The following is a 13,707-nucleotide window of genomic DNA, read 5'->3' as shown; positions in this document are numbered from 1 at the left end:
ACGCCGAAATTCTTTCCAAGCGACATAAAAGTCTTGCTCGACGTCGGAATTCAATCCAACTTTCGAACGATACTTGAATTCTGCCAAATCTCCATAGTGATGCTAGAACTCTACTCAACTTTGTAATTGAATCTCAACTTAAAAGAGATTCGTTGTAATCTGATCGTCTTCACTTTGTGGACTAGTCAGCCTCTTGTATTTCAAACAAAACACTAGTTGAACCATTTCAACTAGGCTAGGCCCTGTGGTTTTTTCCCTTTCAGGGTTTCCACGTAAAAATCCTGGTGTTCTTTTATCTTCTATTTGTATGTGTTAGTTATTCATACAACGCTCAGACGAAAATTTCTAACTCTACTGCCGCGTATATTCTAGCCCGCAACAGTTTGGCTCCGTCAATGTGAAACATTATCCCATAATTATTGCTACAATGATCAACAGCGTAGTAGTCGTATCGCTGGGGCTTCCCGCTCCAACTCTCACTAGTCCAGAAATCAGTCTATGAATCATAGACGCCCGATGTCTTCCCCCTTTTATCTGCTAGAGAAGGAACTTCGGGACCCTCCCTAGAAGAGAAGATCCAAAAAAATGGAAGAATCTCAGAACGAGATCCTTCAACTCATACGAGAGACTCGGCAACCTGCAATACCACAACGGGAGGAAGTTCTTCTCCCTCAAGCTCCACCGCTGGCTGAAGATGTTCAACTCGAACATCTTTAACGGAGATACATCTTCCTCCACCAAGAAGACGTCCGCAGTCACGACAGGATAACGAACTTGCCGATACAGCAAGTTCTACACATCCTCCGCTCTCAACTCGGCAGCCTCGTGTTTTTCCAAATCTCCCAGAAGACTCAGCCCAACCACACATTGCTGAGCTCCCTTATAATGCTTTACATCATAAACTGAGAAGATTGGTACGAGAAGAGTTCCCCTGAGAGGATGTGAGATAGACTCTCCAATAGAGGGACTTCCAGGAGTCGTTACCTCTAACTGAAGCCATCCTTCAGCACCCCATTCCGGTCGGATTCAAAGCACCCAGCATTGAGTCTTACGATGGGACGTCTGACCCGTATGAGCATATCGACCACTATAAAACCATCATGCATATTCAGCGAGCCTCGAATGCTCCTTTGACAGGTCTTTCCTTCCACCCTTAAAGGACAGGCTCGTACATGGTTCTATTCGCTTTCATTTGGAACGATCCCTTCTTTCATCAAATTAGCCAAAACCTTTGTCAAACAATTCGTAGCCAATTGAAGAATAGATAAAGATTCTTCCCACCTCTCCGAGATCCGCCAAAATGAGGGAGAATCATTAAAGGAGTATTTTCAATGATTTTCCACTGAAGCTCGACAAATTTCGGGAGTGGATCCTGAATTACTGAGAGGGGTCTTTCTTGTAGGCCTTCATCCTGACCCATTCTATTTGGCACTCATGCGCGACACCGTTCATTTATATGCCGATTTGATTCATCGTGTGGAAGCTCAAATCTCGATAGATGAAGCCATAAATACTCATAGAAAGTAATTTGAGCAAACTGATGGGAAGTGCAAGGGTGCACCTGTTGCAAGCTTAATTTCATGGATTGTGATTTTGATGTTAGCAAACACTTTGATTGCCTTCCTCTACTTATGTTCCAGGACCAAAAGATCAGACGACAAACTGAGCCAACTCAAGATTGGGTAGGCTAGGTCTGAGTCAGTATGTTTTTTTCTTTTTCTTTTTCCCTTTCTTGAGTCAATTGTAATATAGTGAAGTGACTGATGTTAAGAAACCCTACACACACATACTTGAGAGATTTAGAATTTCTATTTTTACTTACATCTTCCCGAACGATATTTATATCGTCCTGGACGATCGAGTTCAAAACAAAAGTTCTAATTAGGATTTCTTAGTTAAGGGAGCCGTAATTAACTGATCGGCCTGGACAATACTTATATCGGCCAGGATGATATGCTCAATACAGAAAGAAATTGCCGCCATGATCAATTTAGGTATTATGTATTTTTGGAAATCGGCCAGGACGATCGACAGATCGGCCTGGACGATAACTCACAATTATGCCTAAATTAATCCAAGAATCAAGGAAGTAATTAAGGATGATTGATACGATCACATCGTCCTGGACGATCGCAGGATCTACCAGGACGATCTATTCAAAAACCCTTAGTTGCTCCTGGACGATAAATATCGGCCAGCACAAATTTAGGGCGATGCTCTTGATGATTTTCCTCTGATTTGAACTGATCGGCCAGGACGATCGTGTAATCAGCCTGGACGATCAAGCCAATTTTCAATCGTCCAGATCATCTTCAGGGCGATGTTCTAGCCGGTCATCTATGATTTGAACTGATCGTACATGATGATATGTTTATCATCCTAGACGATAAAGTTGGCAACTTGTAATTAATGAGCTCCTTTAAAGCTCTTCTATTTAAGAGCTCTTGTTCAATATTTTTTAGAGATCTTTGGCTGCTGTCTTGACCTGAGAAAACCTAAAGGAGAGAGAGAGAGAGAGGATCTTGTGAGGGGGAGCTTATGAGGGAGTTCACAAGGGTTGCTCCAAGCATTGTTCCACTTCTTCTTCCGTAAAGTCTCTTATCCTTAGAAGGGTTGGGAGAGGTAAGCTTCAACGATCGATCGAGGTTCTCTGCCTGCTTCAGGAGGAAGTAAAAGGAGTTGGGTTCTCTGCCTTGCCGGGTGTGGCAAAAATGAGGTGTTTTGTAAGGGCTTCTCCGCCTAGTTGTGGGGGCTAAAGGAGAGTCACGTTGGTAGTGCAATACTCGGAGGGCGCCTCCGGGGAGTGGATATAGGTCAAGTTGATTGAACCACTATAAACCCTTATGTTCTTTTTACTGTTTCCGCACTTATTTTTCCCTCGTGACTTTGGTTTGTGATATTTTTCTTGGTTTTAAAGAATTTTTAAAAATACTAATTCACCCCCTCTCTTAGTTAGCCTCGGGACTAGTTCATAGGGCCTAACATCCCTAATGAACTTTCAGCACATGGGGCGGATAATTCATCCTCACAACGAAAGAAGCAAGGGAAGAACAATCTACCTCATAGGCCTCCATTGCCATGACGAGAACCTCGACAGGAGAAGGAGTACACTCCACTCAATACATCTTGAGCAAATATATTAATGGCTGTTCGAGATCAAGATACAGTGAAATGGCCGCATCCTTTGAAGCTGAACACAGGAAATCAAGATCAGTACTGCCACTTTCATCGTAGTCGTGGCCACACTACCGAAGCTTGTAGATAACTCAAGGAGGAGAATGAAAGACTTATCCATCAAGATTATCTTCGACAGTTTATTCGGGATTCACCTACCCAAGAGGAAACTCATCCTGCTGGGCGATAAAATTAACAACATAGGCCACAAATGAATAATCGAATAACAGCTGGTGAAATTGAGACAATCGCTAGAGGCTCATTATTATCTGATTGAGTCTTTTTAGCTGTAGATAAAAATCCAACTCCAAAGAACACTCGTATAGATCACTCTATCACCTTTGATGATTCTGATTTGGAAGGAGTAAAAATCCCTTATCAAGATCTGCTCGTCATCAATGCAGGCATAGGTGACCCATGTTATAATGTCAAAAGAATTCTTATGGACAATGGAAGCTCCATAAATATCCGGTTCTACTTTATTTTCATCAACATGGGTCTCTCAAGAGAAAAGCTTCAACCTACTACAGGTCATTTGTATGGATTTGATAATTGACCTATACGAGCAGAAGGGATAATCAATCTCCCAGTTATACTTGGAGAATTTTCTCGACAGTCTACACACTCCATTCAGTTCATCGTTGTAAAGTCAGAATGGGCTTATAACGCTATCTTTGGGAGGTCGCTTCAAATAATTTTTTGGGATTGTCGCCTGTATACCTCACCTCAAGCTGAAGTTCCATACCACAACAAGAGTTAGTTTGGTATGCAAAGATCAACAGATAGCACAAACTTGCTATCTCAGTCAGGTCAAGTCACGTCCAATGGTTACCCTGAGTATCGAGGACTTTGATCTCCGAAATGAGGATATCTCTCAGAGAGCTTCCCCTGTAGAAGACCTTACTACTGTGTCTATCTCTGAAGAACATCCTTCAAAGACGGTGCCAATTAGATCGCTTCTCTCAAACCACGAGAAGAAAAAGTTCACAGATTTTCTACGAAAAAATCAGGATATTTTTGTATGGAGCCCGGTGGATATGCCTGGAATTGACCCCGAAGTAATCATACACTCTCTCAAAGTCCATCTGGCATGCAAACTAATCATCCAGAAGAAATGAAACTTTGCACTTGATCATTAGCAAGTGATATGAACAAGAAGTGGATAATGTTGCAAACCTATTTTCATGTCTTATGTTTTGATGATTGACAAACACTATTTCTCTTGGAGTACTTGTTGCTTCTTTTCAGGAATCGAAGATCGGACGATCAAGAAGAAGCCAAGTTCAAGATTGCATAGGTTTAGGGTTGAGTTAGTCTGTACTTTTGATTTTCACCTTTTGAGTCTACTTGTAATGGTCAAAGAGACTGATGCTAAGTAACCCTACACACACACACTTGAGAGACTTAGAATTTCTATTTTTGCCCACATCGGCCAGGCCGATATTCATATCATCCTGGACGATCAGCTTAAAATAGAAAGTCTAATTAAGGATTCTTAATTAAGGCAGCCGTCATTAACATATCGGCCTGTACGATACGTGTATCAGCCAGGATGATAAGCTCAAAATAGAAAGAAGTAGCCGCCTTAGACAGTTAAGGCATACTGTATGTTTAAATTATCGGCCAGGACGATCCCTGTATCGGCCTGGATGAAATTACCAAATTATGCCTTAATTGATCAGGAAATCAAGGGAGTAATTAAGGATGATTGATACGATCATATCGTCCTGGACGATCGTAGGATCAGCCAGGACAATCCATTCAAAATCCTTGAGTTGCTTCAGGACGATAAAAATAGGCCAGCTCAAAAATAGGGCGATGCTTAGGACAATTTGCCTCTGATTTGAACTAATCGGTCAGGACGATCGTAAGATCGGCCTGGACGATCAAGCCAAATTTCAATCGTCCAGGACTGTTCCCAGGGCGATGCTTTGGCCGATCTTCTGAATTTGTACTGATCGGCCAGGCCGATATCCATATCAGCCTGGACGATAAAGTCGGCTACTTGCAATTAATGAGCTCCTTGTGAGCTCTTCTATTTAAGAGCTCTTGTTCAAACATTTTAGAAGACCTTTGGCTGTTGTCTTAACCTGAGAAGACCTTGAGGAGAGAAAGAGAGAGAGGGAGAGAGAGAGGATCTTGTGAGGGGGAGCTTGTGAGGGGGATTCATAAGGGATGCTTCAAGGATCGCTCTGCTTGTCTTTCGTCTGGAGTTTCTCGTCCGTGGAAGGGTTGGTAGAGGTAAGGAGTTTGCTTTTGGTTGTGGTTCTCTTCCAGCTTTAGGAGGAAGCAAAAGGAGGTAGGTTCTCCTCCTTGCCGGGGTGGCAAAAAGGAGGTTCTTGTAAGGGCTTCTCCGCCTAGCCATAGGAGCTAAATGAGAGTCATGTTTTGTAGTGCAATACTTGGAGGGTGCCTCCAAGGAGTGGATGTAGGTCAAGTCGACCGAACCACTATAAATTTCTGTGTTCTTTTTGCTTCCGCGCTTTTTAAATTCCGCATTTATTTTTGTGGTGTGATTTGGTTTGTGATTTTATTTCTTTGTGATAAGAAGTTTTTTTTTTAAATACCAATTCACCCCCGCTTTTGGTTAGCTTGGGACTAAGTTCATAGGGCTTAACACCCCTAACAAACTTTCAGATAAACTCTTGGAAGCCGGGTTTATATGAGAGGTGCACTATCCTTCTTGGCTGGCAAATGTCATCATGATTCAGAAGGGGAGTGGAGCGTGGAAAACGTGCATATATTATACAAATCTTAATAAAGCCTGCCCAAAAGACAGCTTTCCACTTCCTCATATCGACCAGTTAGTCGATACCACCTCTGAACATCAGATGTTGAGCTTTATGGATGCCTACTCCTGTTATAATTAAATCAAGATAAATCTGACTGATGAAGAAGCGACAACATTTCAGATAGACAAAGGGTTATACTATTATCAAGTTATGCCATTCGGGCTCAAAAATGCCGGAGCAACTTATTAGCGCCTTATGAATAAGGTTTTTAAAAGCCTTATTGGGCATACTATGGAGGTGTACATATATGATATATTGGTAAAAAGTCTCCAAAAATCACAACATATCTCTGACTTAGAGCAGTGCTTCCACTTACTGAGGCATTACAATATGTGACTCAACCCCGCTAAATGCGCTTTTGGAGTCTCTTCTGAAACGTTTTTGGGGTTTATGGTAACCCACAGGGGGATTGAAGCCAATCCCAAAAAGATCAAGGTGCTGAAGGATATGGTGCCACCAAAAAATATCAAGGAGGTCCAAAGATTAAATGGGAGAATTGTAGCACTATCTTATTTCCTTGCATGTTCAAGAGACAAATATCTCCCTTTCTTCAAGATACTTAGAGGCGCTCATAGCTCTGGGTTTCAATGGACAAATGAATGTCAAGAAGCCTCTGAACAGCTACCAATGTATTTTGCTTCCCCACCACTACTTTCTAAACCAATGCCAAGAGAAAGGTTATATTTGTACCTACCTATTTCTACCCAGGCTATCAGTTCAGTTTTAGTACGACAAGAAAATGTAGTATAATGCCCCATCTATTATGTCAGTAAAATCCTATCTAAAATAGAGGGACGTTATCCCCTAGCGGATAAGATGACATTGATGTTATTTTATTCTGCCAGAAAATTACGCCCTTACTTTCAATCCCACTCAATTGAGGTTTACACAAACCTGCCGCTAAAAAGTATTATGCAAAAACCATAAGCATCAGGCAGGCTCGTTAAGTGGTCTGTAGAGGTAGGAAAATTCGACAATCCACTACTTGCCTAGCCTTGATATCAAATCTCAAGCACTTGCAAATTTTGTAGTTGAATGTACCGTTCTAGTATCCGATGTTTAATTAAATACTTTGTCTTCCCCTTTATGTTGGACATTGTATGTCGATGAAGCTTCCGGAAGTTCTGGCACTAGGGTTGGAATTCTATTAATTTCTCCATAGAAATTTACTCTTGAGTATGGGCTCCGGCTCAAGTTTTCGACAACAAACAACACAGTAGAGTATGAGGCCCTTATTGTTGGATTGAGACTAGTAATTGACTGTGAGGTCCAGAACCTAATAGTCCACACTAATTCCCAGCTAGTCGCCTCTTAGCTGAAGGGGGAATTCGACGTCCACAATCCATAACTGGCCCAGTATTACAGCATTGTAAAGTTACTCTTAGCCCATATAAGAGAGCATTAAATCATACATGTTCTCTGAGAGTAAAATGCTAGAGCGGACGCTCTTTCTAAACTTGCTACATTAATAATGGAAGACATCTACAAGAAAAAGTGTATTGAGAAGGTCCACTTTCCAAGTATTCAAGGTCCGTGGGTCATACAATCAATCAATGAACCAAGAGAGGTGTCTTGGATCGATCCCATCTTGTCTTTTTTACAAGATGGGGCACTGCCTGAAGAACCCATGGTTGCAACAAGACTTCGAAGGCGAGCAGTAAATTTCACCATTATTGGTGGTGAGTTCTATAAGCGTGCCTTCACCGGACCATATCTCAAGTGTCTCCCACCTTTAAAAGCTGATTATGCACTTCGAGAAGTTCATTTAGGAGTATGTGGAGAGTATATGGGAGGAAGAGCATTGGCTTACAAGATCATGAGACAAGGGTTCTATTGGCCCACAATGAAACAGGATGCACTTGAGTTTACTCAAAAGTACGAAAACTATCAATTACATTCCAATCTCACTCATACACCAGCTCTAAAGCTTACATCAATGCAAAGTCCTTAGCATTTCTCCCAGTGGGGAATTAATATAATGGGACCCTTCCCTATAGCCACTGGACAATAAAAATTCATTATTATGGCTGTAGATTACTTCACCAAATGGGTAGAGGCAGAACCTTTGGTGAAAATTACTGAAGAAAATGCCAAGCAATTCTTATAGAAGAATATAATCTATCACATTGGCATTCCTGTAAGAGTCATTACTGACAACGGGACAAAGTTTACTAAAAAGATCTTTACATCTTTTTATAAAGTTTTTTATATTTAGCTCGTCCACACAGCTGTCGCCCATCCTCAAGAAAATGGGCAAACGGAGGTCATAAATCGAACAATTCTGAAAGGGTTGAAGACACGCCTAGGGAAGGCTAGGGGGCAATAGGCTGAAGAACTCCCTAATGTCCTTTGGGCTTATCGGACCACTACCAAAACTCCTACAAGAGAAACCCATATAACCTGTCGGTACAGAAGCAGTCATACCGGTTGATATTGGAGTCCCAAGCAACAGAGTTCAGACTTTTGACTTTAATAACAACGAAGAGAGGCTCGGGATGAATTTAGATATCCTTCCTGAAGTAAGAGATGAAGCCTCACTCAGGACTGCTGCATACCACCATTAGGGACTTAGTTCTGCGAAGCATCGGAGCCAATGGAAAAGGACCTCAGAGCAATAAGCTCTCCACCCTCTAGGAAGGTCCTTACTTGGTGGCGGCTATGGTCAAGCCTGGAACCTTCACACCGAAGGATGCTAGTGGAAAAATGCTCCCCTGAACTTGGAATGTGGGCAACCTTCGCAAGTACTATTAGGTGTTATGTTGTTCGTAATATTTGTCTTGCGTTATGTCCCATAAAGTAGTTATGCTTTGTATCTTTCAAGTTTTTCGGACTCCCCTTGTTTGTTAATTATAGAAGAATGCTTTTTCAGTATCCCTATGTTTTATTAGGGAATTATTATACTGTCTTACATAATATAGTAACGTGATGTTCACCTTTATTATGATACTATCTCTTCTCCTCAAACTCTTTTTTCGTGATTCGAGAAATACACAAGCTACATTATATCTCAATCACTGAATGATCAATCCCAATGGGGTTCGATCTGACCTCTTCCATACAGGTTAAAATCATCAAACAAATGCTTTGATTAATAACCTCAGATAGGTAAGGATATCCAAGGAGGATATCTCTCGCAATCACTTAACTCAGAAAAGGCTGCCAAAATATTTCTCATTGAAATAAAGTTGAATCAATTTCATATACATGCAAAAAGGAGAAATAACTTTTTATATAAATAACTAAAACATCAAATACATCATATGAAAACATCAACACCAGAAACACATATATAATCACTATAAAAAAAATAAAGTGATACAAACAACATCAGAACAATCCTACAGGATCTAAATATCATCATCATCCTCCTCCAAAGAAAAAGCCTACTATAATTTACTCTCTAACTCTTCATCACCAGAGTCTGGAGAAGGATCACCAGAAGCCTGGCTAGGAGTTAACCCCTCGATCTCCGCTCCAATCTTATGCTACACTACATGAATGCCCTTTGTTAAACCTCTGATGAAGCCATCCTCTACGCACTCTGCCTCCAAAGCTTTCACCTCCACATCATAAATATGATTATGAGCCTCCTGAACGTGATCCTCAATAATTATTTTGAAGGCATAAGATTTCTTGAACTCTTCTACGGCTGCAGACGACGACTGTAGAGCTTCCTTCTCTAACAACATACTCTGGAACTTCTTATTCTCAGCTTCAAGGATTTGTTGATCTCTCAATTGTTGGTTGTTCATCGCCTGCGCCTCCACCAACTCTATATGTAGATGATCCATCCAATAATTTTGGGAAGAATTCGAAGAGATCCTATTGGCCTACTCTTCTCTACACTACTCAAGTAGATCCTCCACCGTCTTCATCTCCTTCACTTTATCGTCATATTTCTTCTTGTATTCCTCCTGAAGGTATTTAACCTTCATGAATTCATCATTCTAGTCATCCAAGGATTTATTCATCTCAAGTTGCTATTCTAAATGAAGTAACAAGTGAAAAATATATCCTTTAAAAGTGTATATATATGCATACAAAAGGAAAGGAGAAAGGATGAACTCACCAACTCATTAGCTCGTCGATGACCAATGCACTTATGTTTTAAAACATCTTTTGGAATGTATATCTTGGACGGAGAGAAATGAGGACCTTTGATGGTGACTGTCAAATTTTTATCCTTCTTTTTCTTCTTTGATGCCTGCAAATCTCTCTCACTCTTTGGTCGATTGGATTGACCTTTTTGGGCCTCTAGAACTTTCACAGATTTCTTCAACATTTGTGCATGTGATCTTCCTTCTGGAGAAGATAATCCCACCTTGAACAAGTATTCTTCATCTATGTATCTGCTCAAATAATGCACCTCATAACGTAGGGTGTCAATATCAGGAAGCTTCAGAATCTTTAATAAATCTTCCACTTCAATATGTAGGGGGACGGGTAAATCCTTTAACCTTCCCCATTTTTCTTGAAGACTCCAATCATTTTGCACAAAAAGAAGTCGCTAATCCAATCTTTCGATGGGTCTTGAGTGCGAATATCCAACCACTTAGATCTGAAGGAAATACGACCATGCGTATTATTAAAGAGATGCCCCATCTGAGAAAGACATTCTGAAGACAACACCACTCCACGGTCTCTGAAAAGCACAATCAGGCCCATTACGATCGTCATGGAACTGTAGGAAAATTAAGATAAACTCACTCCACAAACAGTCAGAATGTTAATCAATTCTGGAGATGGTGAAAACCGTAGTCCCGCTCGCAAATTGAATTCGTACATCGCACATGTCCCGGGGGAGGAAAGAAGGCACGATCAAATTTTGTCGGCACCTTCATCACCAAATTGTTTGGAAATGGAATTTTTTCCTAAAAGAAATGAAGGAATCATCAGTGATGGTGCAGATAACATCATTAATTTTTGGTGCCTTGTGAGTCTTCTTTGCACCCTCAGATCGGTCGATAGGGCAATCTTCTTTGGCAGGAAGGATTTTTTAGATGCGTGATCACCCATATCTTTTCCTTTACTAAAGAGGGGGGAAAATTCGAGAAGGGAAAATCACCTACGAAATATAGAGGAAAGCCTCTAGAGTAGGAAGAAAAATGGGAGAGAAAGAAAGATAAGGGGGAGAAGTCTCTAACTTCTGTACAAGAGGAGGGGTGCTGGGTTGAGTAGGGAAAGTCTCCTACTCAAAAACAGCAGAAAGCCTCAACTGTGAGAGAGCCAGAGGGAGAAGAAGAGAAGGTACAATTTTTTTTTAAAGGCCTTGAGGGCATATTTATAGTCTTCAAGGGAGAAGAGGTCAGTTTTTGGCATTTTCAAATTTCTTAAATTTTTCTAATTTTTTTTGAATTTTTTTGAAATTTTTTGGAATTTCTTGGGATTTTTTGGGAAATTTTACAAGAAAAAAGGCCAAAATTAGGTTTTTTCGCGTCGGTGGGGCCCGCTTAAGGCGGTGGCAGCAAACTGCCACCCGAAACCAGTGGGATCCGCAGGCGCAACATGTAGATCGTGGCTCGCAGCGCACTAGTGCGGGCAAGCCCAAGCACGGGCGCGGCGTGCCACGCTACACGAGAGAGCAAGCGGCGTGGGTGGTGGCCGCAGGTGGCAGTTCCGTGGGCGCAGGCGGATCCGCGACATGTGGGCAAGCGTTTTCACGCCACCGGCAGCTGTGGTGGCAGCCAGCCTGCCTGTTAGGAAGGTTCGGCTGCCCAAGCAATTTCGGGCCCGATTTTCACCCCGGGAAGACCAAATCAAACATTTTTGGGTCCCCGGGACCATTTTTCTTCATTCGGAACTCAATTTTGGCACTTTTAGATCCATTCGAAGCTCCTACATGCAAGATCAATTTTGGATAATTGAAAAAATTCTCCATGATTTGTGACATGTATTTTTGAACTCCTGGAGCTATGATGTCCGAAAATTGGGGGGCAACTGATATATTCTCAAAAAACTATCTTGATCGAGCATGAATCTCGAGGCAAAATCAAACCAGAAATTACAAAAATTAAATCCGGGAGCACCCAAACTCTAATTTCATCGAGCTTGAGTCAAACCGAGCGTCTCGGAAATACGAACCCAAACAAGAAGGAGAGAAGAAGGAGAGAAGGAGAGAAGAGAAGTACAGGAGGAAATAGCTCCTCCTCGACCACCATCAAAATTCTTCCTACCTCTCGAACAACGCCGGAGCTTGGCTAGACACTCGAGTGACGTCGGAATTCTTCCCAAGCGATATAAAAGTCCTGCTCGACGCCAAAATTCATTCCAACTTTCAGACGATACTTGAATTCTGCCAATTCTCCATAGTGACGCCATAACTCTGCTCAACTTTGTAATTGAATCTCAACTTAGAAGAGATTCGTTGTAATCTGATCGTCTTCACTTTGTGGATGAGTTTGCCTCTTATATTTACAAAACACTAGTGTAACCATTTCAACTGGGCGAGAACCCGTGGTTTTTTCCCTTTCAGTGTTTCCACGTAAAAATCCTGGTGTTCTTTTATCTTCTGTTTGTGTGTGCTAGATATTCATACAACACTCAGACAAAAATTTCTAACTCTACCGCCGCGTATATTCTAACCCGCAACAATACTTTTAGAAATGAATTATAACATAATGTTTTCGATGTCCTCCTGTACTCTTAACCTTCTCTTTTACAGGATTCTGTTTTGTTCATTTTGGGCTCTATTTGAGCCAGCCTCTCCTTTTTTGAGGCTTTTGTGCTTCTTATTTACTTGTAATCTTTTTTATTGATATATGGGCTATGCCCAAATTTTTCCAAAAAAATAAATATAACATAATAATTCAAATTATTTGATTTATTTTCTTTTATTAATATATAGTCAATATTTTGAATAAAATTATTGAATTAGTGCATAATTATGATAATTAAATTTTACTTTTGATTACAAAGACTTCATTAATTATGTTTTTTTAAATGATGAAAAATCTTTAACTAATTTTTATGTCTTTTCGTAAACTTATGACAATTATAATAAATTAGTAAATAAGTAATAATAATAAACTAGTTTAATTAAAAATAATATTTTTATCATTTTTCTTCTAGATTCGATTAGTATAATTGTAGTTGGTATTGCCTGAGATTACTTTTTATGATGGATTAATACAATCTATATATTATATTAAGTTACTAACTATGAAGTTTTTACAAATATAAATAAAAGAATAAATATTTCTTAAAAATTTTAGAGAGTTATTTTAAAACAAAGCTTATTTCTTTTGTCTTTATTTATATTAAAAAATTATATGATTTTTACAAAAAATAATAAATTAATTAATATATGCGATTTTTCTTTATTAAATAAAAAATTCTATAGCTTTGACCAAATAAATAAAATAATAAACAAATTAATAGCTTCATTGTGAGATAGGGCTCATTATTATTTTATAAGTTTAGAGAAAATTGTTCTCTATCATTTAGAGCATTGTTGCGTCCTGGAGTATTCGCGGCGATAGAAAAATATATAGTTTAATGTCTTAGCATTATACGAAGATCCAACACACAATCAAATAAGAGAGAGGTTGAAGCGTTCATAAGGCCTGGCCGATCAGTACAAATCTCAGAAGATCGGCCAGAGCATCACCCTGAATGCAAACTGAACGATTTAAAATTGACTTGATTGTCCAGGCCGATCTCACGATTGTCTCGGCCGATCAGTTCAAATCAGAGGAAAATCATCCAGAGCATCGCCCTGAATTCGAGCTGGCCGATATTTATC

The sequence above is a fragment of the Dendrobium catenatum genome, unplaced genomic scaffold (genome assembly GCF_001605985.2).
Source record: "Dendrobium catenatum unplaced genomic scaffold, ASM160598v2 fragScaff_scaffold_249, whole genome shotgun sequence".
In the NCBI taxonomy this organism is placed as follows: Eukaryota; Viridiplantae; Streptophyta; class Magnoliopsida; order Asparagales; family Orchidaceae; genus Dendrobium; species Dendrobium catenatum.
This window is presented reverse-complemented; position numbering follows the sequence as displayed.